The sequence below is a fragment of the Caloenas nicobarica genome, chromosome 12 (assembly GCF_036013445.1).
Source record: "Caloenas nicobarica isolate bCalNic1 chromosome 12, bCalNic1.hap1, whole genome shotgun sequence".
NCBI lineage: Eukaryota > Metazoa > Chordata > Aves > Columbiformes > Columbidae > Caloenas > Caloenas nicobarica.
The window spans coordinates 2019821-2040585 of NC_088256.1; the positions used below are offsets into that span (position 1 = coordinate 2019821).

A 20765-nucleotide genomic window follows, 5' to 3' on the forward strand; every position below is an offset into this window, starting at 1 on the left:
CCCAACGGTTAAGAGATCTCTCTGGCAAATTTGATATTTTTCTTTTTTCTCATATCCAGTCTAAAGGAACATCTCTTTGCTCTTCACCACCCACCATTTCTGACTCTCTCTTGTACACAGGACTGTAAGCAATACCCTGTCACTCCTCAGGCTCACAGCTGATCCTGGAGTTACTCACAAGCAATGAGCCATTTCCATGCGCACATTGTCACCATGAAAGCTGGTCTGCCAACATCTGACAGCTATAAATAGCCCAGAGCTTGTAGGAGGCGGGAAAGCACCTTTGAACTCCCCTGAAATCTGATGGAACTGGAGAGCTGCAAGGGACAAACCATAAATATTTGGCTAAAAATATACTTGAGCTCTGTTTGCCAGGTGGGATGGGTGGGGGAGGTTGGGGGCAGCGTGAGCTAGCAATTACAGTGGGCAAGTAGCCATTGGGACCGACTGGTCCCAAGCTCAACTGGTGGCACCCTCTGCTTGCGGGAGGGAGCTGGGGAAGGTTTGATTTGAGACCAAGAGACGGGAGCAGAAGAGACCCCACCGTGCTGGATGTGGGATACAGCCAGGCCAGGCTCATGGGCCACATCCTGACTCCTCCTCGCCCTGCACCCAGCGTGGGCTTGGCTGCAGTTCAGGCCTCGGCTTCGGCATCTCCCCTTCCGGCAAGACAGTGTCTTGAAGAAACCATCGAGCCACTTTTTGGGACTCACTTTTGCCTGCCCTGTCCGAACTTTCCTGCTGCCGTCTCTCACCTTCCTCCCCGTCAGCCCCCTCTCCACCTCCTCCTCCTCCCGTCGTCCTGGAAACCAGAGGCCGGGATGGCTGGGCCCCGGGTGACAGCCCCGGGTGACAGCCCCTCACAAAGGCGGTTTTCACAGTGCTGGCGGGAGGGCTCGTCCCCAGCGCCCCTTTCTCGGTGAACAATGCGGGGTGGCAAGTGCTGGGGGTGGCCTGAAGCCCGGGGGATGCCCAGTGCTGGTCATCCTTGGCGTGTCCTGGCTTCCCCCCTCGCTGCCTCCTCCCTTTCACGTTCTGCAGGTCAGGGGACAGGGTTCCAGGGTTCACGGGCTCCTCTCGGCAACGGGGCGAAGGTGGATTAAGGAGGGGGCAAGGGCTCATTCTTGTCACTGCTGCAGGGTGGAGACCGGGTCAGCTGTCCCCGAAACCCCTCACACACCCTGGTGGGTCCCCGAGTGTCACTCAGTGTGAAGGAAGTTGTCCATCAAAGCTGGGGGGGGACTATGGGAATACCCGCAGGCAGTTTGCAGACCAGGAGATAGGGACCGTTTCAGGGAGCTGAGCAGAGGGACAGCAAAACAAACTGCTGGCCCTGCTGCTTTTCTCTTTTCCCTCTTCTCCGACAAATAAGCTGCGCTTTTCCAGGCCCATCGACCCAAGGAACTCACTAGTACAAGCCTGGAAACAATTTCCCTGCGCGAAGACTTTGCATTTGCTTGGGTAAAGCACAGGGGCTGGAAAGATACTTCAGGGAAAAATCTGATCTGCAGATAAAGATTGGTCTACCAGGTCTTTTTGCCTAAAAAAAAAATTATAAAAATCTACCTCAAAGTCCCAGAAATGTCAGTTGCATAGCAAGGACAGGCACATAGTTTTTGAGGCAGACAGACCACTGAGGCAAATAGGTTTTCCCAAAAATACGAGTCAAGAAAGAAGAAACCATACTCAAATACACACAAAACCTATCAGACACAACGCTGAGTGGCTGCAGAACACTTTAAGAAATACACCCCAGCAGATTTGCCCCTAATCATCACATACGCTTTATGTGCATAAAGACTGATGAGGGAGTGTGCTGCCCACATTTTTGCAAGCAAGGAGGCAGGGACTCTGCCATGTCTCTTCCTGCTGCCACTCTGACTGGGGGCCTCACCTCACTGGCATAAGGCAAATGGGAATGCAGGTGACATGCTGAGATCAGACAGTCCCTTGATTTGAGGGTTTGCCTTAAAGTCTGAGAACTAGTGTTTCAGGCTGTTCTTTTTCTTTTCATTCCTCATCTATCGTGTTTCCCAGGTGAAGCAGCTGTGCTCCAGCACCATGCTGATGCTGCCCTGGCACCAGAGGAGCTGAGAGCTCTCAGTCTTGTCCCATGAGCCTGCAGGGGACCCAGCAGCTTGGGTCAGCAGCCCTTGCTGGGCACCCCAGAAGTACCAGGGGGCTGCTGGGCCAGCAGTTTCAGGGCTGCAGGCACACAGGGAGGAAGGAAACCTCAGGGCTCCTTCCAGCACTGTGGAGGGAGCATTTTCTGCCCTCTGCACCTGGCTTGAAACACCTTCAGCCTGCTGATGTACCCTACTTGGGCATACTTGCAGGTTTCTAACTCATGTCTGCTTACTCGGTTGCAGTGGTGCAGCTCTCAGGCTCCCTTAATCCCCTCCTTGCAGCACCTTCCCCATGTGCTGCAGCATCACAGCCCCTTGCCAATCCGATCTGCCTCCCTCCGCAGCTCCATCCTCCCACTGCGCCCACAGCAGTGGACAGGGACAAAAGCCAGTGACTGGTGTGACCTCTGCAGGGGACATCCCCTCGGGCTGGGGTCTCACGGGATGCTCTTGGAAGCTCCTTTCCTCCCACGGCCACCTCCGCCCTCTCCTGTCCTGCCCCCAGCTCAGCACCAGGCCACTCCACCATCCTTGCATGCACGGGCGGGTGAGCGAGTGTCTTCCCCTTGGGCGGCTGTTTCTGGGAAGCCAGTGATGTGTGACAGAGGAAGGAGCCGCGGTGGCTGCAGGCAGGGAGTGCTCCTCGTATCCACCCTCTGGCTCCTTCCTGCCTTGCTAAGCTCTGCTTTCCTGCAGCCTGGTCCAAGCTCTTCTTGGCCCCTGCCTCCCACCTGCGGTACCTAAAAATAACTCCCCTGTGCAGGTCTGGGGAAGAGCTTCTGGGCTGGAGTTTAGCCTTGGAAGAAAAATGGAATAAAGAAGAGGCAGTTGGTGCCCCCTGGACAAGCTGACCCATGGTGTGATGGGGCTTGGAGCTGCTGAGCTGTGCTGCTCCAGCCTTTGAGAGCAGTTGTTACCTTCTCACCCAGGGATGGAGCGACCCCAGGGCTTTGGAGATCCCCCCGCAGCGTGCAGCCCCCATGTGCAGAGTGGGCTGTGTGGGGTTGGGTGGTCATGGCCAGCTGAACTGCCCAGGGCTCAGCCCCTTATACATCACAGCTAGACACAGCACAGGGGGATCTTCAGGTCGGTGGAGGGGATCCACTCCTGGAAAATTTCTGGAGCCATTTGTGCCCCGTGGGACCTCATGGGGCACTCCTGCCCTCCTCAGCTGTTGGGTGTCAGCCCTGCCTTTGCGTGTCTGTGTGTTCTGTTTGGGTGTCTGCAGAGGGATGGAGAGGGGGTCCAGGAAGCAGATCCACTTGTATTCTAATGGGGTGATTAGTTTTCTGAAGGGATTCACTCTCTGCCCGAGCTCACAGCACATGGTGCCACGTGGAGCCAGACATGTCCCCCATGGGGGTACCACCTCTGCCTTCCCTCCATCCCTCCCTCCTTCCCTCTCTCCCTCTCTGCCCCCAGGAACCTTTTGTCTTCCAGGAAATAGAGTATTAAATGGTATTAATGAGCATCTCTGGCAAAGGTTTCAACAAATGGCTCTTGCCCAGCCTGCTGAATGGGAACAGATGGGTTCAGGTGAGAGGAAGGCAAGGTGGTATGTCTGAGGCTGATGAACCTCCTTCCTCTGTGCATCAATCAGCTGTCAGACCATCAGAGAGTCTCAGAGTATTAATTCCCTGGTGATAGCCCAATTTTGGGGTGGGAAGGTGTCCTGGATGGGATGAAGCCCACTGCCTCTGCCAGGCTGTGTGGGGAAGAGGAGAAGTGGCCTCTGACTGCTGGATGGCTTTATTCTCTTGAAACTTGCTGCATTGCTATTTATGCACATTCAGCATTGCAGCTGGCTGCTGAGTGGAGGGTGCCCCAAGCATTTCACAGAATCACAGAATCACAGAATGTTAGGGATTGGAAGGGACCTCGAAAGATCATCTAGTCCAATCCCCCTGCCAGAGCAGGAACACCCAGGTGAGGTTACACAGGAAGGCGTCCAGGCGGGTTTTGAATGTCTCCAGAGAAGGAGAATCCATGACCCCCCTGAGCAGCCTGTTCCAGTGTTCTGTCACCCTCACTGAGAAGAAGTTTCTTCTCACATTTAAGTGGAACCTCTTGTGTTCCAGCTTGAACCCATTACCCCTTGTCTTACTGTTGGTTGTCACCGAGAAGAGCCTGGCTCCATCCTCGTGACACCCACCCTTTATATATTTATAAACATTGATGAGGTCACCCCTCAGTCTCCTCTTCTCCAGCTCCAGAGCCCCAGCTCCTCAGCCTTTCCTCACACGGGAGATGCTCCACTCCCTTCAGCATCTTCGTGGCTGCGCTGGACTCTCTCCAGCAGTTCCCTGTCCTTCTTGAACTGAGGGGCCCAGAACTGGACACAATATTCCAGATGAGGTCTCACCAGGGCAGAGTAGAGGGGCAGGAGAACCTCTCTCGACCTACTGACCACCCCCCTTCTAATCCCCCCCAGGTCCCATTGGCCTTCTTGGCCACAAGGGCCCAGTGCTGGCTCATGGTCACCCTGCTGTCCACCAGGGCCCCCAGGTCCCTTTCCCCTACACTGCTCTCTAATAGGTCATTCCCCAACCTATACTGGAACCTGGGGTTGTTCCTGCCCAGATGCAAGACTCTACATTTTCCCTTGTTATATTTCATTAAATTTTTCCCCGCAATTTTTCTGGGGAGGGAAGCAGACAAACAAGGGATTGTTTTAAGTTGCGGATGAAGTTTTATGGGATGTGTCTGCAGAGTGGACAGCAATTTGACCTGGATAATATTTCCTGGGACATAAGTTGTTGTTAGGTGTCCCCTGAGGCTCCCTGGAAGATGGGAAACTGCAAAACTTTGTGGCAGAGCCCTCCAGGCCAGGAGGGCCCGCACCACCTTGGCTCCATCCCTCCTCTCCTGCCAGCTGCTGGAGCCCCTCTGCTGCCCCCACGTTACCCAAGCTACCAGGTTGCTCCATGTTCCAGGACACAGAGTTGTCCCATTGCTTCCTCCCCATCAAAATGACAACCTTGGCTGGGGTGTCAGATTCAGCAGTGGATCTGAAGTTTATGGCTTTCCCTAGGAGTGAACTTTGGGTCCTGCTGGGTTGGTGATCCAGATACTGTTGGGATGATGGGAGATCGATGGCAATTGGGGTGCTGAGACTCTAGAAAACCCTTACTGCTCTCCCACTGCCTCCCTGTTTTTGCTGCAGGGATTTTTGTCTGCCAAGCTATGGCTTGGACATTCAACCCTGCCCACTGCCTGGCTTGATCCACTGTATTGTGGAAAACAAAATGTTTGAAGTCTCTTTCTTTCAGAAGCAGCCTCTCCATTTCGTTTCCCTGGGCTTTATCTCACTGTGGGTGAGGATGCAAGCATACGTCTTTTTTGTGGCTGCCTTATGCCAGCTGCACGGTCATAGGAAAGGTTGGATGGCGTCAGAGCTGCCCTGCTCTGCGTAGGCTGGCGCAGCCGACGTGCCGGTCTTCAGGTGGGCTAGTGGTCCAGGTGGACGTCACAAGGCCCCAGCACGTCCCGTGTCCTGCCCCTCCATCTCCCGACACAGCCCCCATCTTCATACAGCCAATGCTTCCTGTTCGTGGGGTGTGCAGGGAGGCTTCTCGCTCCCTCGCTCGCTCTTTTCTCTCTTGGCCGAGGGTAGGAGGGAGCCAGTGTCCTGGGAAAAGTAAAACTTGAAAGCAAAGCTGGAATCTTATTATCAGGAGGCTCTTTTTTTTTTTTTTTTAATGCATTTCCTCTGGGTCATTTCCTTTTCATTGGAGTGCAGGTTAAAAATATGTTTCCGCTGACATCACCCCGCTGTCCCTTTTTGGAGGAGATCTGGTGCTGGTCTCCGTGAACACCCCAGGGCTTTGCATTCCTCCCACGGCCATGAGAAACACGCCTGGAATGAGCAGCCAGGCCAGCCCGGGGCAGCTGGCGGGGATGGGGGAAGGACCAGCCAGGGAGATGGGACTCTTGGACTTTTTGTGTGTTGTCAAAGGGGCTTGCTGGCGTTGCTCTTTGCACAGGGGAAATTCAGCCTCGTTTGCCACCCGACAGGTGAGAGCAGCTTGGGAAAATTCAGCTCTTCTCTCATCCCAAGCAGCAGCTCTCACGGAGGAAGAGGATGGCAGACCGTGTACTGCTGCTGCTTGCGATTTTTGTCTGGTCTCTGCTGGAGAAACCCGTCGCTGGTCTGGATCTACTCAGTCCTATGAAAGTGCCATGAGATGAGCAGACCCTGAGAAGTAATACGCACGTTTTGTGCCCCCTGTCTCTGTCCAGGCCCCGTCAGCCATCAGCACAGGACTCCATGGGCTGGGACAGAGGGGGTTGACCCACAAATGCTCATGAGCTCAAGCAAAGGGGTCACAGGGTCTCACCTTCCAGACCCAGCAAGTTCTGGGGGGCCAGCACCTTGCTGTCTCACGTGGATCCAACCCAGGGCCCCTTCCCATCTCTCCAGCCTCACGGGACTCCCCCTGCACATTCATGGCAGCTATGCTGCTCACGAGATCACCTGGCACATTCCCCACCCATCTACCCTGTGGTGGTGAGACCTCAATTATTGCTCCCTGTGGAAAGGCTGGAGCTGTTGGCAGCAGGTCGATGGCTCAGGGTTGTGTGGAGGGATGAACACAAGGGTTGCCTGAAAAACCAACACTGCTGCACCCCAGCTGCAATTCCATGGGAGAGAAGCTGGAGCTGTTCCCTCTCCAGAGCCCACTGGGAACGGGGCTGAGGCTCAAGCATTTCTCCCTCAGTTGCCGCACACATGTTGAGAGGTCTCAGGGATCCTGGAGGAAGGGTTATGGCCACCGACCCACAGATATTTATACAGCTGTAGCTTCATGCTGTTTCCTTTCTGCTGGGTGGCCCTGAACGTCCACAAAATATTTGGTGTGTGAGGCAAAGGGTCCATGCAGCCATGCCTTGTGCTGCTGCCTTGGAAGGGGAATAAGGAAAGTAGCTGGCCTGGCCTCTGGTGGCTGAAGTTGCTGAGAAAGGATTTCTCCCCGAGCTCTCGCAGTTCTTCCATCCTGATGAAAGCTTTTGGGAAGTAAGAAGCCAAATGACTATTTTGGAGTTGCTTGCTCCAAAGAGGCCATTCTGTTGTGCCAATCAACTTTCAAAGTGAGTTTCAGGAGGGAAAAGCTGTCCTAAGAAAAATATATCTGGAAAAATGGGACGTTTCAACTACTTCCAAAGGTGTTTTTAATGAGGAGAGATGTGGAGGAGTGGAACAGCTCCAGTTCAAGTGAGCCATCCTTTTCTGGTGAAAGTGGTTTGCTCGGGGGGTTCCTGGCTGGAATGAGCCGCAGTAAGGCCCTTGGAACAGTCACGCTGAGCCTCTTCTTCACGGCCAGATCAACGGTGCAGTGCCCCCCTGGCACACTCGCTGCTCCAACTCTCCAGATGCGCCACATCGGCTGAAAAAAGGGCACCTTATCCTGTTTTATTTCGTCCCCAGACTCCTCCTCCAAGAGACCACCTCATGGCTCACCACCTTCATTCCTCCTCCACCTCCACTTTTCCCACGGGCCCCCTGCCTCCCTCCTGGCTATTTTCTCCCTGGCTGTCTCCTCGCTGCCATGGTGCTTGCAGGCAGTCCATCAAACAGTCCTGCCATCCCCTGAGCTCCACTGGGACAGTTCCACTGTCCACAATGCTCCTGGAGAGTTGTGAAGTGCAGCCACATCCCAAAATACCAGGATGTGACCTGTGTGGTTCCCAAGGGGAGTTTTTCATCCTAGATGGTATCTCAGCTGCCTGCTGAAGCTTGAGGGCACTTGGGAGTGAAGATCTGAACCCATGCTGCACTGTCAAAGGCATGTTCATCACCCAGTAGATTTGAAGAGACCTGAAATCTGGGCATAGAGACATTTTTGGGTGCTACTCTGAGCACCTACCTCCTAGATGCAGAGAGCCCAGTGGTGGGACAGACCACAGGGCAGAGGCGGGACGTGGGTGCAGCAAGACAGCTGGTGTGGATGGTCCGAATGGGCCTTTTGCTGGACACCCTGTGCCGGTTGCTTGTGCAGGGCATGTGGTGCTGCAGGGTGAATTTGAGGAGCAGGGCTGCCCAGACTTGGGTATCTGCTGGGGCAGGGACCTGGGACCTGAGCAAAAGAAAAACCCACCGATCCAGGCTGCAAAAAATCACCGTCGCTTCCCAAACACACGGGCCGAGGACAGCCGGGTAGTTTCCAGCCAGGAATGACAAATAGGGCAATTGCTCCATCTTGCGACCTAAACCGCAAATGCAGCAAAACCGTCGGAAATGATAATAGGAATTAAGGTTGAGGCTTCTCCTAGCCGGGCCTCTCCATCCCCAAGTGCATCAGATCGCTCCATGTCTCATTGCTCAGGCAATGAGCTGGTGAAGAGGCATCATCCAGCAGCAAACTGTATTTTTGTTGGTTCAGTGTTAGCTAGACGTGGTTCCTGATCTGTCTCACCGTATCATACAAACCACTGAAAAATCTGTGCAGGATAGGACCTCTGCAAGCCTGAGGGCCACCCTCTTGCTTTCCCTTATTTGACTGGAGCTTTTTGGCCACGGACCCTTTGCAGTGCATATTTGGGAGTCTGGCTCCATCCTGTCTATGATGCCCCATTAGGTAGCTGAAGGCAGCTGTTAGATGCCCCCTCTGGACTTTTCTCTGGGGTAAGAAAACCTGTTTCCTGAGCATCTCCTTGTATACCGTCTGCTTCATCCCCCCAACTTCCTTGATGGCTCTTCTAATGCCAGTAGTCTCAGGAGAAGGAGAGAGGGAGGGATAGATGAACAGTTGAAGTTTTTAGGAGTAGTTTGGGCTTGGGTTGAGACAAAGTGGTGTGTGGCCAGAGCCCATGGGTGAGGCATGCCCTGTGCCAGCTGGTGAACTGGCAAGACAGACACAGCTGGTGAGTAGCGACATGATGAGAGACAGTGCAGAGGAATTAGGGAGGTGCAGACCTTGCAAAAGGACAGGATTAGGAGGAAATGCATTGCCACTGGCAATGAAAACGGTAAAAATGGTAATGGTAGTGGTGATGGTAATAGTGATAAACTGGGACAGTGGAACGGGAGGAACCTGCCTACCTTGGTCCAACTCCAAGGGCCTGAAGCTCAACATGGTGCTGTTAGAAATGAGATGACTGATTCCTGGCGAGGGATGAGGTGGGCTCTTTCATGGGTACAGAAACCTTTCATGGATACAGAAACCGGTATCCCTCCCAGGGTGTTCCTCCCAAAGGGCTGGTCTTGTTCAACAGGGCTGACTTTGGGGGTGGCTGAGCTCCAGGGAAGGTCGGGAAGCAGCATCCCAGGCAGGGTGAAGCTTTTTGCAGCCTCTCTGCTTTTCTCTGCACCTCCACAATGTTGATGGAGAAGGGGCCGATGTGCTCACTCACTGCTGCTCTGCCCAGCACCAGGACCTCAGGCTGCTTGGAGTGATGCGTGGGACAGGGATGTGCAGGCAGCAGAGGCAGCCCAGGTTGCAGGAGTGTTGCAGGCACTGGTAGGGACATGGACCAAGGTTTGGTGACACGGTTAACCCTCCTGGGTCTGCCTGGCCAGCCTGTTGTGGTGTATGATGCTGTTTGTGATAGGGATGCGTGGAAATGTGCAATGAATGTGCAGGGCAAAGGTTTGAAGCTGATTTTAATGCTCTCTGAGAGCTGAACCCACCTGAACAAGCTAAAGCTCTTGGATGCAGATGTGGTGTCTCCTTTGGGCACATCTTCCCCTTGTCCCGGACTGTTAATTTGCAGCTGGGGTTTAGCGGTGTTGGAGATCATACATGTGCTGCTCGGCAGTAGAACACACCTCTGCTGCTCTCTAGCACCCCTGTTTCAGATTCCTCTGATTTCATGGCATGGTTTTGGCAGTCCCTGTGATGTTTGGGCTGGTAATGGCATTCTGGATCAAACCCAGCCTTGCCTTGGCTACCTCAAACTAAGTTCGTGCTGCTAGGTTGCACTTGGCTCCCCTCAGGCTTGTGACCCACCAGCCTGGTTCTGCATCCCGCACAGGCAGCATGAATCTCTGACTCTGTCTGTACCAGATGATTTGGGATGATTTTCTCTGTCACTGTCCCTTGAGGATGCAGAAGCCATGGCACCACAGCTGGCAATGCAGTGAATAACATGCTGAAAGGACTCTTGCTCCCATATCCCAAAAAACCCTCCCCATCTGCAGACTTATGGATTTCTGTCCTTCCCCTCCCAGAGACTGACCAGCCTTTCCTTGTCTCAGAAAGGTGCAATACAACAATTTCTTCTCAAAATCCACCTCTGCAGGGATGCTGTCCATGCATGCCTGAGCACAAAGCCTCTCTGCAAGGAGGTGCTGGAACACAGCAGCCCCCATAAATTGGGGATGCCCCAGCATGAGCAGCAACATCTCCTTTTAAGACTTCACTACCTCCTTCCTCCTGCCAGTGAGAAATGACAACGTGGAAGAGGCAATTATTGGGCACCAACTGCATCTGTCCATCTCCGGTTCAGGCCTGGGAATGATCTTGACTGACAATGAGCCACCTCGGCTTTGCTTTAGGGCCGCCCATTAGTGGGAAAGCAGAGAAAAAAAAAAAGTCTGAGAGAAGCCCTGTGGAAGCCTCTGTGGAAGAACCAGCAGCAGTATGTTGTGCTATAGATCACACAGTTCCCCCTCCGAACATAAAAACAAAAATTAAAACCATTTACGAGAAAAGTCACTTCAAGGTAATTTATAGCCCTTGGCTCCAGAGCAGCTGGGCAGAGGAGTTCAGGGCTGCGGCACGGGAGATGCTGCTCTCTCCACCTTTTCTCCTGCCTGTAGTATTTCAATTTGGGAAAGGCGCTGCTGTTCAGATCAGCCCCCAAATTCCCATGACTCACGCTATTTAGAGGAAACCTTCCTGCTGAAAAGCTTTGCAAGAGTAATTTAAAAGTAATTTGAATCTGCACGGTTGCAGCTCGCTGCAAGGACTCTGCTTGCTTTGACAGCAGGGAAAGGCTTGAATTAAATCTGTTCCAAATTCCTCTGAGTGGTTTGTGGGTCTCATTTCAGGTTGCTGGGGTGCATCTCTTGGTGACCCACCGAGAGCGAGAGGCTGTTGCTGGTTTACTGGTGGGTCTCCAAGCTGAGAGTGGGGATATCTCTAACAGAAAAGGAGACATTAAGGAAAACGTCCTTAATCTGCCCCTCTCCGAGAGTCCAGGACTGTTGCGCTGCCACCCAGGGGGTCTTCTGAAAAACCTGACTCTGTTTTTTGATGTTGTTTGGACAATTTGCCGAATGCAAGGGTGGGGAAGAGGCACTGAATATCATCACGACCTTTTGCTGAGGCATAGGATAGTATTTTTCTTAGTTTCATGGATAAAGCACTGGTCCAGGCCTTGGAACATCTGGCCCTGTGCCCATCCCAAAGCTCCTGCGTGAGGTCACCTGTCCCTGAGCCCTGAGTGCCACTGCTGTGACACGTGAGGAGTCAGGAGACCTTTGGTGGGGCTGGTCCATGACCCAGGACAGTTGTGATAACTCTTCCTCCTCCCCCCAGATCATTTTGGGGGCTGGGAAGCACTGGTGGCTATGGAATTAGTCCAGACAGCCCACAGAGGAGCAAACCAGAAAACCTAAAGCAGCCATTGGCACTTCAGAAATGTCCATGGATTTTTAAAAATTATTATTATTATTATTATTTTTTAAGAAAAGTGCAAATAATGTGTTTTCTTCTAGGAAGTATTGCTGCCTGCTGGACTGAGTGCCAAAGCCGCCACCCCCAGCAGTGACGGGTATCCCATGGGAGAGGCAGCAAAGCAGAAAACCCAGAGATGTCACGGTGCAGCGGAAGGTGGCATGCCTCATGCATCACAGTCCTGGATGTCACCGGTCTCATTGAGATAAATGAGGAGGTGGCCCCAGGAGAACTTTGGAGTCACTTCCATTTAGCAGCTTTCAGGAGCCAGCCTGAGACAGGTCAGCAGGAGACAAATCGCTCCATGCTGGTGGTGCCTCATCTCCTCCTGGAAGAGGGGACCTGTCCCAGCCCGTAACCCGGCTGTGCAGGCGGGGAAGGGGCTGGAGGTGTCCTTGCAAGCAGACACATGAGCCCAAGCATCCCTGTGGTGCTGTGCTGGAAGGGCAGCGTGTGTGTCTGGGGACAGTGCTATGGGTGACAAGAGTGAGGATGGAGATGTGTCATGAACAGGAGATGACACACGTGTGAGCTGTGACATGGTGACATAGCAGAGCATCTTTGGATGCTCTGGGCATGGCAGGTAGAGGACAGCCTGGCTCAGCTCCAGATCCTCTCGCTGTGACCTCTGGACACTTCATGGAGCTCTCAGGCTTCAAGGTATGGGACGTGTCTAAACTTTTAATGCAGCAGCATAAAAATCAAGACAGACCAGGGAAAGATGATGGGCAGGGTGAAAGGGCCAGGTATGCAGTGCTCCAAATGGATGATACGTCAATTTTTTCTCAGCAAAATGGGTATGCAGGGAGGGAGAGGACATGTCAAGGCATAAAGGGAATGCAACAAAGAAGAATGGGGCTTTTAATTTAAAATGAAATACCCAGGGAAAACTCTTGACAGAGAAATGTGTCAGGCCATGGTAGATTACCCAGGAAAGCGCTGGAGATCCCATGGGAGACGCTCAAAAGCAGATTAGATAAAAACGCTCTGGTCATGGTGAGGAATCCAGCAGGGCTGGGAGCAGGGGTGGGTGGGGGAGCTTGGCCCCTTCCAGCCTCAGTCACTACTGGTTGCCTCCAGCTGGGAGTGGGGTTTTCTATTTGAGCAGTTTCATCACTATTTTAGGTTGTGAAAGACAAATCTATTTCATCTTTGGACTGAGTCAGAGATTCTCCACTTCACAGAGAAACTCCTGAGCTTAAGAGCTGCCTGTTCCGCATGGAGGTGGTTTCTTGAACATGAAGGAAAGTCCAGCCTGGTGGAGGATCCCCAGGGAAAGGAAGATGTCACTTCCCCAGCCCCTGGGGAACGGATCCATCCAGATCCTGCCAACATGTGGACCTGGGCTGTGTTTAAGACCTGCATTTCTGTGTGCCTCCTTTGGTTCGACTAATTGGCCAGCGAGCTGCAGGGAGACCCAAGTGCTGTGTGAAAAGGCTGAGATGAAATAAGAGCGCAGAATAAATCATGAGCCAATTTCCAGCATTTTCTTGGCTGAAATGGAATGGCTAATCATTTTGATGGCAGAATTAACATAATTACTCCACCCACTGGCCCAGGCCAGGCTGAGAAGTGAGAAAAACAGGCTGCTGTTTCAAAGGGAGATGTTTATGGAAGCGATTGAGTGACTCGTGGGACTCGGATCTGGGAAGAGACTGGCTCTGTCATGAAGAGTCACGACTGCTGTGCTGGACCCGAGCGTTCCATTCGCTCTGTGCAGCTGTTGCATCTTAGGCAGAGCCACATATTTAGCATTTCCCATTCAATATTTCCACCCTTCATGCACAAGATTCAGTGAGTGATGGCTGAAACTGGAAGGAATTTGAAAAGCAGGAGAAAAATAGAAGAAAATTGACAATGTTGTGTTACACTGGTTAGTATAACAGACCTTTGCTTACATCCTGAACAGCCAAAGAAATTGAATCCAGAAAACTTTCTTGAAGGACTCAATCTTATAAACTAATTTGCACCTACATCTCCTGTTTTCAGTAATGTTTAGCTTGATTTTACTGCAAGCAGGTGCTATCTTTGTTTTCCTCTCTTTTCTGATGTCGTGCTCCTATTTTTCCATATTTTTATGCAAAACCATCATGGACCCCATAAAGACAATATGGCAATTATCATTACTTTTGGCAAATATGGTGTTTGTAGGACTTAAACTTACCTGAGTTGGGAAGGTTTCTATTGCACGAGACTTCTGTTTTTAATTAGGCCGCATCTTCAGATCAGCAGCTAAAAACTGACAGCAACAAATCTCACACTCCTTCTCACCCACGTGTTTTGGGTTGGATGCTTTATAATGAAATCTTAATCTGCATCTTGTGTCTTTCCTGATCTCCCATTTGAGCACCTCCTGCAAGCAGCTGAACTAGGTAAGAACTTTACAGAGCTGCAAACTCCTTTCGGTCAGGCAGTAGAAAATCCTGTTAACAAATGCAGGGTCTCCTGGTTTCATCTCCCTTCCCAAGAAGAGATGTCAGGACATTTTTCACGATTCTTTCACACCCTTCTGCTGCTTATTTCCTTACTACAGTAAGACTATTGAAGGCAGTGGAGCTATAGTCAGCGTGGTTTCTTGACTCTATAGCCTTGGTGCTGAACTATAGTCTTAGGGCTGAAAAAGTCCCTAGCTCCTTGGGAGTATTTGGGGGTTCTAGGACAGCTCCCGAGGTGATGGGAATTGATCCAGTCAAGCCATGAGGTCTTGTGCAGCCCTGTGTTTCTCTGATCTTACTGTTTTAAAGAAATTCTCATATTGTTTGGGGAAAAAAAAATTCTGATCAGCAAAGCAGAAATCTTTTAATGACAATCTGAGTTAATGTAGCAACAGAGCCTCCAGCCACCCGAGTTTCCTATGAGGTTATCGATTGTAGAACAACACTTGTATATTGTGTTAACATCATTCATAAGGAGGACAATCCTTGTTTACTTGTTTTGTTAACATTGGAAGACTCCAGGGCCTTCCCACACACATTCATTTGCATGTTTCTTCCAATGAAAAGTTATAAAATATTAATATCGTTAAAGGAAGTGGGGAAAGAAAGAGGCCTTGGACTGCTTCTCTGATTGAATGAGTGGGTGAGCTGCATGTTCTCCAGCAGAAGAGCAAGGGAGGATGGAGGATAGAGGGTGCACACAAATTTTAACGCAGTCACCTGGCCCTGGTGAGTGTGGTGGCAGCAAAGACTTGTGCAGTGTCCTGCAGTGTCTCGCCCGCCTTGCCACATGGCTGTGCTCCAGCAGACCTGGATAAACCAGGGTGATGCTCTGCAAAGATTCCCCTTCCCTGAGCCACATGTCAAGACTGTGGCTGTCAGAGGTGGAAGGAAACACCTGAAAGTGGGTCTTCGGGGACTTTCCAGTCCTGCCAATTTCTCCTTCTCTCTCATTCTGTTTCTCACCCAGAACAAATGGGTTGGACCTATTTTGCACTCTGCGGCAAGGCATCAGCTGGTGCCTGTGTCTTCTGTGCCGTATTATCAGAACGAAGGTCCATAGGGCTCCTGGGGGTTGTGATTGCTCCGTGCCAATGCACAAGGCTGGCCACGTTGCCCACTGTGATGGACCACCTGCTTTTATCTCCTCGGTGAGAAGCAGGAACACCCTGGACTGCAGGAGCTGAAGTCATGTGCTAATCAGGATGTATAGCCAGCCACTGAGGCCATGTATATTTAATGAGCCCTGTTAAAGGATTTTTAGAAGTGCTCTCCCCATGGACATGACGATGACTTCTTTGTTTATAATTTTTCCCCCCTTTCCTGTTGCCACTAATCGCTAACTCTCTGCTCCTTAATGGCACCTTTGGGGAGCTCTGGGGATGACTTATTTATTTATTTACTTCCTCCAGACTGGAGAAAAGCTCTCCCCGTCTCTGCCACTGTCACGGGTGGCCGCAGACCTCAGGGTCCATCTACGCAGGAGCCTTCTCCAGGGCAGTGACTCCAGGTTGTGGTGGGCTGACAGAAGAAGGATCTGGATCCATCCCCTCCTTGGCTGACAACTGAGAGAGGCTGAAGCGAAGAGCAGAGAGGAAGAGGAAGGGACAGCTCCTGCACTGGAAGGTGGGTGCAGAAAAAGAGGTTACTTCCTCCTGGGCACCTGTGCTGGGAGGTGAGCACTGTGAAGAGCTGCCTGAGAGCCCAGGTGATGGCCCCAAAACACAGGTAGATGTTTAAAGTTTGTTGGCTCTTTAAATGCTAAGCACTGCTAGTGCAGCAAAGTTGGTCCATCAGCCCCCTCTGTCACTGCCTGTGCCTGCCCACTAGCTGGGGTACCCAGTCCAGGGGAGGGGGTGCTCCTTAGCCACACTGTCCCAAGGTTTAGGAGCCTTCCTCTAGGACTCTGGCACCTGCTTCCTCCTGCTTGTGTCTCCCACAGCTGAAGGCAGTGAAGCCCCGTCCCCTCTTGCAGGCAGCAGGCTCCATCTCCAGGAAATTCCCCCCTCTCTGCACATCACGAGGGTCGGGCTCTCTGCATCTCTTCCCAGGGCCTTCCTCCTTCTTCAGGGCTTTGCCAATGAGAGGAAGGAGCAGCCTGGTCCAGAGGGACGCCAAGGGAGGAACAAGTGACTCATAATGTTAATGTTAATGCAACACCAGAGCATCCTGTTTCACTCAGCCAACCTCCCTACTTTGCTAAAGACAGACTCATGCAATTAGTGCTGCGTGAGCGTGTCAGCTCATGTCCTCTTTGACATGTCCTTCTCTCTTGTGAGGTTCTCTTTGAGCCCATGGATCCACTCTCTGTCCCTCACCTTGGTATGATCCATCTGGGTTACGCTTTGATGCTTTGAGCTTCAGTGTGACATAAACCCAAGGCTATGTCACAGGGGACCATCATCCTGAAGCCACCCAGGAAGCCCCCAGGAAGCTGCTGTCCATGTCCCAGTGCAGAGATCATTGCAACCTGAAGTGGGGACCCCATCAGTGCCACTGCTGGGGTGCTGGAAGACCTCACTGCTGGGTATTCTAAGGCTTCTTCTCTGAGCTGAAAGTCCCAGGGAGAGTCTTCCTTATCCTGAATCTGAAGCTTTGAGGAAAAGCTGGAATTCAAAGACTTCAAGTGAGGTTTTGCTTTAGCCCAGATCAGGCTGGCAAGAGAGACCTGGGAGGACTGGGAGTTGTGCAGCACTCGCGTAGTGGTGATTATTCTCAGTTAATTTAGATGGGGATGTTGTGTCATCTAAGCTCACCTGCAGTTAGCAGGAGGAGGAAGGGAGGCTCTCTAGCTTTTGGGAGTTAACAATTTCGAGCCATCTCTGAGTATTTCTCTTCTTCTTGGGCTTGTATTTCTTTGCTACAGCTACCAGACCTGAGACAGGGATGTGTCCTGCACAGGAGGGAGGCGCCGGGGCATACCTCGGTTCTTGGCTCAAAGACGTAGGTGACAGCCCTAATGCCCTTTGTGACCCTAGATGGACACTTCTCTGTGATATTTAGCTTGGTGGCCTTTTTCTGAAGTGTATGGAATTACCTTCTGCCTCTCACAACCTTGAACATTGCCAGTTGGGCTAGGAAATTGGTTCCAGGAGAAAAAGTGCCTTTAAAAAAAAAAAAAGTATTATTTATTTGTAGATAGAAGACAGAGAATTCTGTCTGCTTTCAGAGGAAAGTGTTACATCTTTAATTTTGTGAAGAAGTAAAAGAGCCGAGAGCTGAAACTTGCTGATGCAGGTTCCCAGGCTTCTACCACTGACACAGTGCCCCGGTGTCACTCAAAATCTTCCTTCTTGCAGGGTCACACATGCCAATTTGCTCCGGAAGGCTGGAGGTCTGGACCTCCCTCTGGCCCCCAACTGACGGCAGTCTCCCCCAGTCTCATGTAATGTAATGCAATTAGAGAAAGCAGAGCAGGTCCCAGCTCCATGCTTTTCCCAGCTGAAGTCGCTTCTCGTCGAGGTTGCTCAGGCTGCTGAGTGGCAGAAAATTCTTCTTCCTCCGTGTATTAATTTGCACTTGGTTCTGTTGCTGGCTCTTCCTCCAAACCAACTGATAGTGCTTCTTAATTGGCTGGAGGAATCAACTGAGCTGATGAAGGGCTCTCTAGAGCCTGAGTCTTTTGCCTCTGTAGTCTTCTCAGCCACCGGTAGGTAGAGCAGCAGGAAACCAAGGTGAGGAATTAAGCTGGTGCTTCTCTGTGAATGCTCTGTGAATCTGGATGGAAACTGGTTTTCCAGGCCATATCTTCATCCCTCTAACTGGAAGGGACTCACCCTTCCCCGGTGCTGCTGTGACAGTTGTCACAAGGCAGCCAGGTCCTATTCCCAGATGTCCTACTCCTTCCTGGTATACCGCACTTCGACAAGGAGCTGTTGTCAGCGCAGGACAACCTATTATCATAAGCCGAGCCAGATCTTTTAGCATTCCCGAACTCACACTGATCCTCCACATCTGTCTCTGACTCCAAACTTGTCCATGGCCAGGGATAGCTACACATAGAAGCCAGGAGATGTTGGTGCAGGGACCTGCCATGCACCCAGCCCTCAAGACCCCCAGGGGCCAGGGAGCTCACCCATGATCCTCAGTCCTTGGTTTAGCTTGTGGACCCCTTTCATGCTCTCCCCCAGTCTCTGCTTTGGGCAGCTGAGGTGGTCCCACTGCCTGGAGGAGAAGTATGTGAGAGTTTCTCGTACTGGGGTCAAGACCAAGGACATGGTGGCAGATGCCACAACAGCCTGGGTCTTGTGCATTCAAATCCCATTCTCTATGTGACCTGCCTCATCCAGTGTGATTTCTGTGCACTTGGTGCTTGAGCCATATACCAACCTACCCCGGGGTGACAAACCACGTCTTGTTCCATGCGTGACCCTGGTGGCACTGAACCAGAGGACTATAGAGGATTACCCCATCCTTTTTCTCTTCTCCCAAACTGGCACAGGGCCACTGCATCCTGCAAATAATAAAGGCAAAAAGCATCCAAATCCTGACCAGGATTTCTGCATGTGTGTTACCCTCCAGGCTGCATTCCTGACCCAAGGAGGCTGGAGAAACGGCTGCACCTGAGCCCTGACAGCCGAGGCTCTGCCTGCTTCTGAGTGCGCCTGCGTGTGTCTGCGCGCGCATGCCATGCACAGAAAGTTCTGCAGCAATGTTAATGGCATGGAGAAAAGCCATTAAAGAAGGAAGACTTGAGGTTACAATATTGTGCTGAAAAGTTTATTGCTGCCTGTAGAGACATCAGGTCTGTACTTCCAGGATTACTCAGTGCTTAATGCCGAGCGCCTGCACATTAGTTTTGCCGGGAAGCCCATTTGGGGTTCTTCCAAAACGGAAAAATTAAAGGGCTTCCCTAATAAATGTGCTCTCCAGAAAAAAAAAAAAAAAAAAAAAAAAGGCTCCAAACCCAGCCCAGGAACCCAAACTGAGTCAACCAACATGGGAGAAAGGCAGCAGCCCGGAGCCTGGGTGGGCAGTGCTGCTGTCTGAGCTGTGAATGGAGCAGTGTTTACAGCTGGGAAGTAACATTTATACCTGCTCCCTTTCTCTGTTAGGGTCTCCTGAACTCAGCTACATAGGAATAAAATGCAAATTTACACAAGAGTTCGGGTGCACAGCAGGTAGATTTGCTTGGGGAATTCTTTCTTCTGCCCGTTTTACTGCCAAAAGGAAACTCAGCCCCAGAGAGACTTGCTCATAGCCTTGCTTTCCATCTGTTCTCTGCAGACAAGGATAAAAAGCCAGGTCCTTCAAGTGCCAGTCTTACATCCAGGTTGTAGGGCCACTCTTTTCCCAGCAGCCAATGTACATTTGGGAACACAAATTGTGCCTGAAATAGATGCAGACTGGATGGTGTGGCAGCAATGATCTGGGGAAGCGGCAGTATTTCAGCCCTATGTCAGGTGGTTTGACTCACTTCTTACTCCTGTTCTGGCACCTAACTCCTATCTGAAATCAATGGGAGTAAGACGCCAAGATGCAAGTTAGACTCTGTGTCTCTTTGCAACTAGTGGATATTATAACTCCACATAGGTGCTTGCCTGGAAAGCAAGTTGAGTGTGGCAAGTTTTGTGCTGTTCTCAGTAGGTCCTTAAACTGCCCGTGTCAACAGAAAAGCCTTGAGACTTTACCTTGTGTAGGTTAGGGATGATTTGTCTGCTCTTTCCTTCTCCAGGAGTGATGGGGTGGGGGGATGCAGGGATGTACATGTATTCCTAGGTGGGGGTTCAGTTTGGTTGGCCATGCCGACGTGTGCTGGGGAATGGCACTGTGGTTCAGCTTGCCTTGGGAGTTAATGGTTTGCCTCATTTGGTGAGCCCTTGGCTGGGCCAGGCTGACCCGGCTGCTTGGTGGGACTTATTGGGTACTGGTATGTGCTGCCTTTAGCTGCAGAGCTGGGAAGACAGCCATAGCCCGGCTGTGCACTGCACTGCAGCTGTTGTTAGCATTGGTTAAGTAGTGCTGATGTTCAGGCTTAAGAAAGAAGCTTGAGGCTGTTCTTGTTTTGCTGTCAGGTCACGGGATATCCAGAGGATTTTCTTGCTTTGTTCCCATTTCATTTCAATATACTATTTTTTCCTCCAAATAAACCCCATTATCCTTGTTTCTGTTTCAACCACTTTTTAGCAAGTCAATGCCAAGAAGTGGATTTGCACATTTTCCATCACCTGGTCTTGCCAAGCTACCTTTCCAGTGCTCTGGAAAGCTATCAGAATATTTCTCACGTCTCTGTACTTGAGAAAAAACAGTCAGTGTAATGCAGACTTATTGCTTGAGAGTGCTTTGGCCACACATGTGCAGCACAGTGGCCCATGGCCTCAGCAAGATGCCTCAGACTCATTGCACTCATTTGGTTTCCCTTGCAGAAGGTGTTTATTTCCCATGGTACTTTCACTCCTTGGTGATATCTCCTCTCCTTGCCCTCCTCTCTCACAAGGCAGCATGCCAAGATGGGGATGGCACGGGAGGCTGGGGTCAGGCAGGCGTTACAGCCTGTCCGGGTCTTCAGTGAGTCCTCTGGGAAACTACTCTTTCATAGCCCTTATGAAAGCTCTGGGTTTTCCCACCTCCCAGCATGGCTCCTCCAA

General features: G+C 51.5%; 1 protein-coding gene across 4 annotated transcripts in view; it reads left to right on the plus strand.

The window, feature by feature from the left end:
• SPRY3 (sprouty RTK signaling antagonist 3) overlaps window positions 1–20765 on the plus strand; it is a 54106-nt gene that overhangs the window by 25911 nt on the left and 7430 nt on the right. For all 4 annotated transcript variants that reach the window (XR_010606870.1, XR_010606871.1, XR_010606869.1 and 1 more), the window contains exon 3: window positions 15591–15804. The gene's annotated coding sequence lies outside the window, so the exon portion shown is untranslated. The remainder of the gene's footprint in view (window positions 1–15590; window positions 15805–20765) is intronic.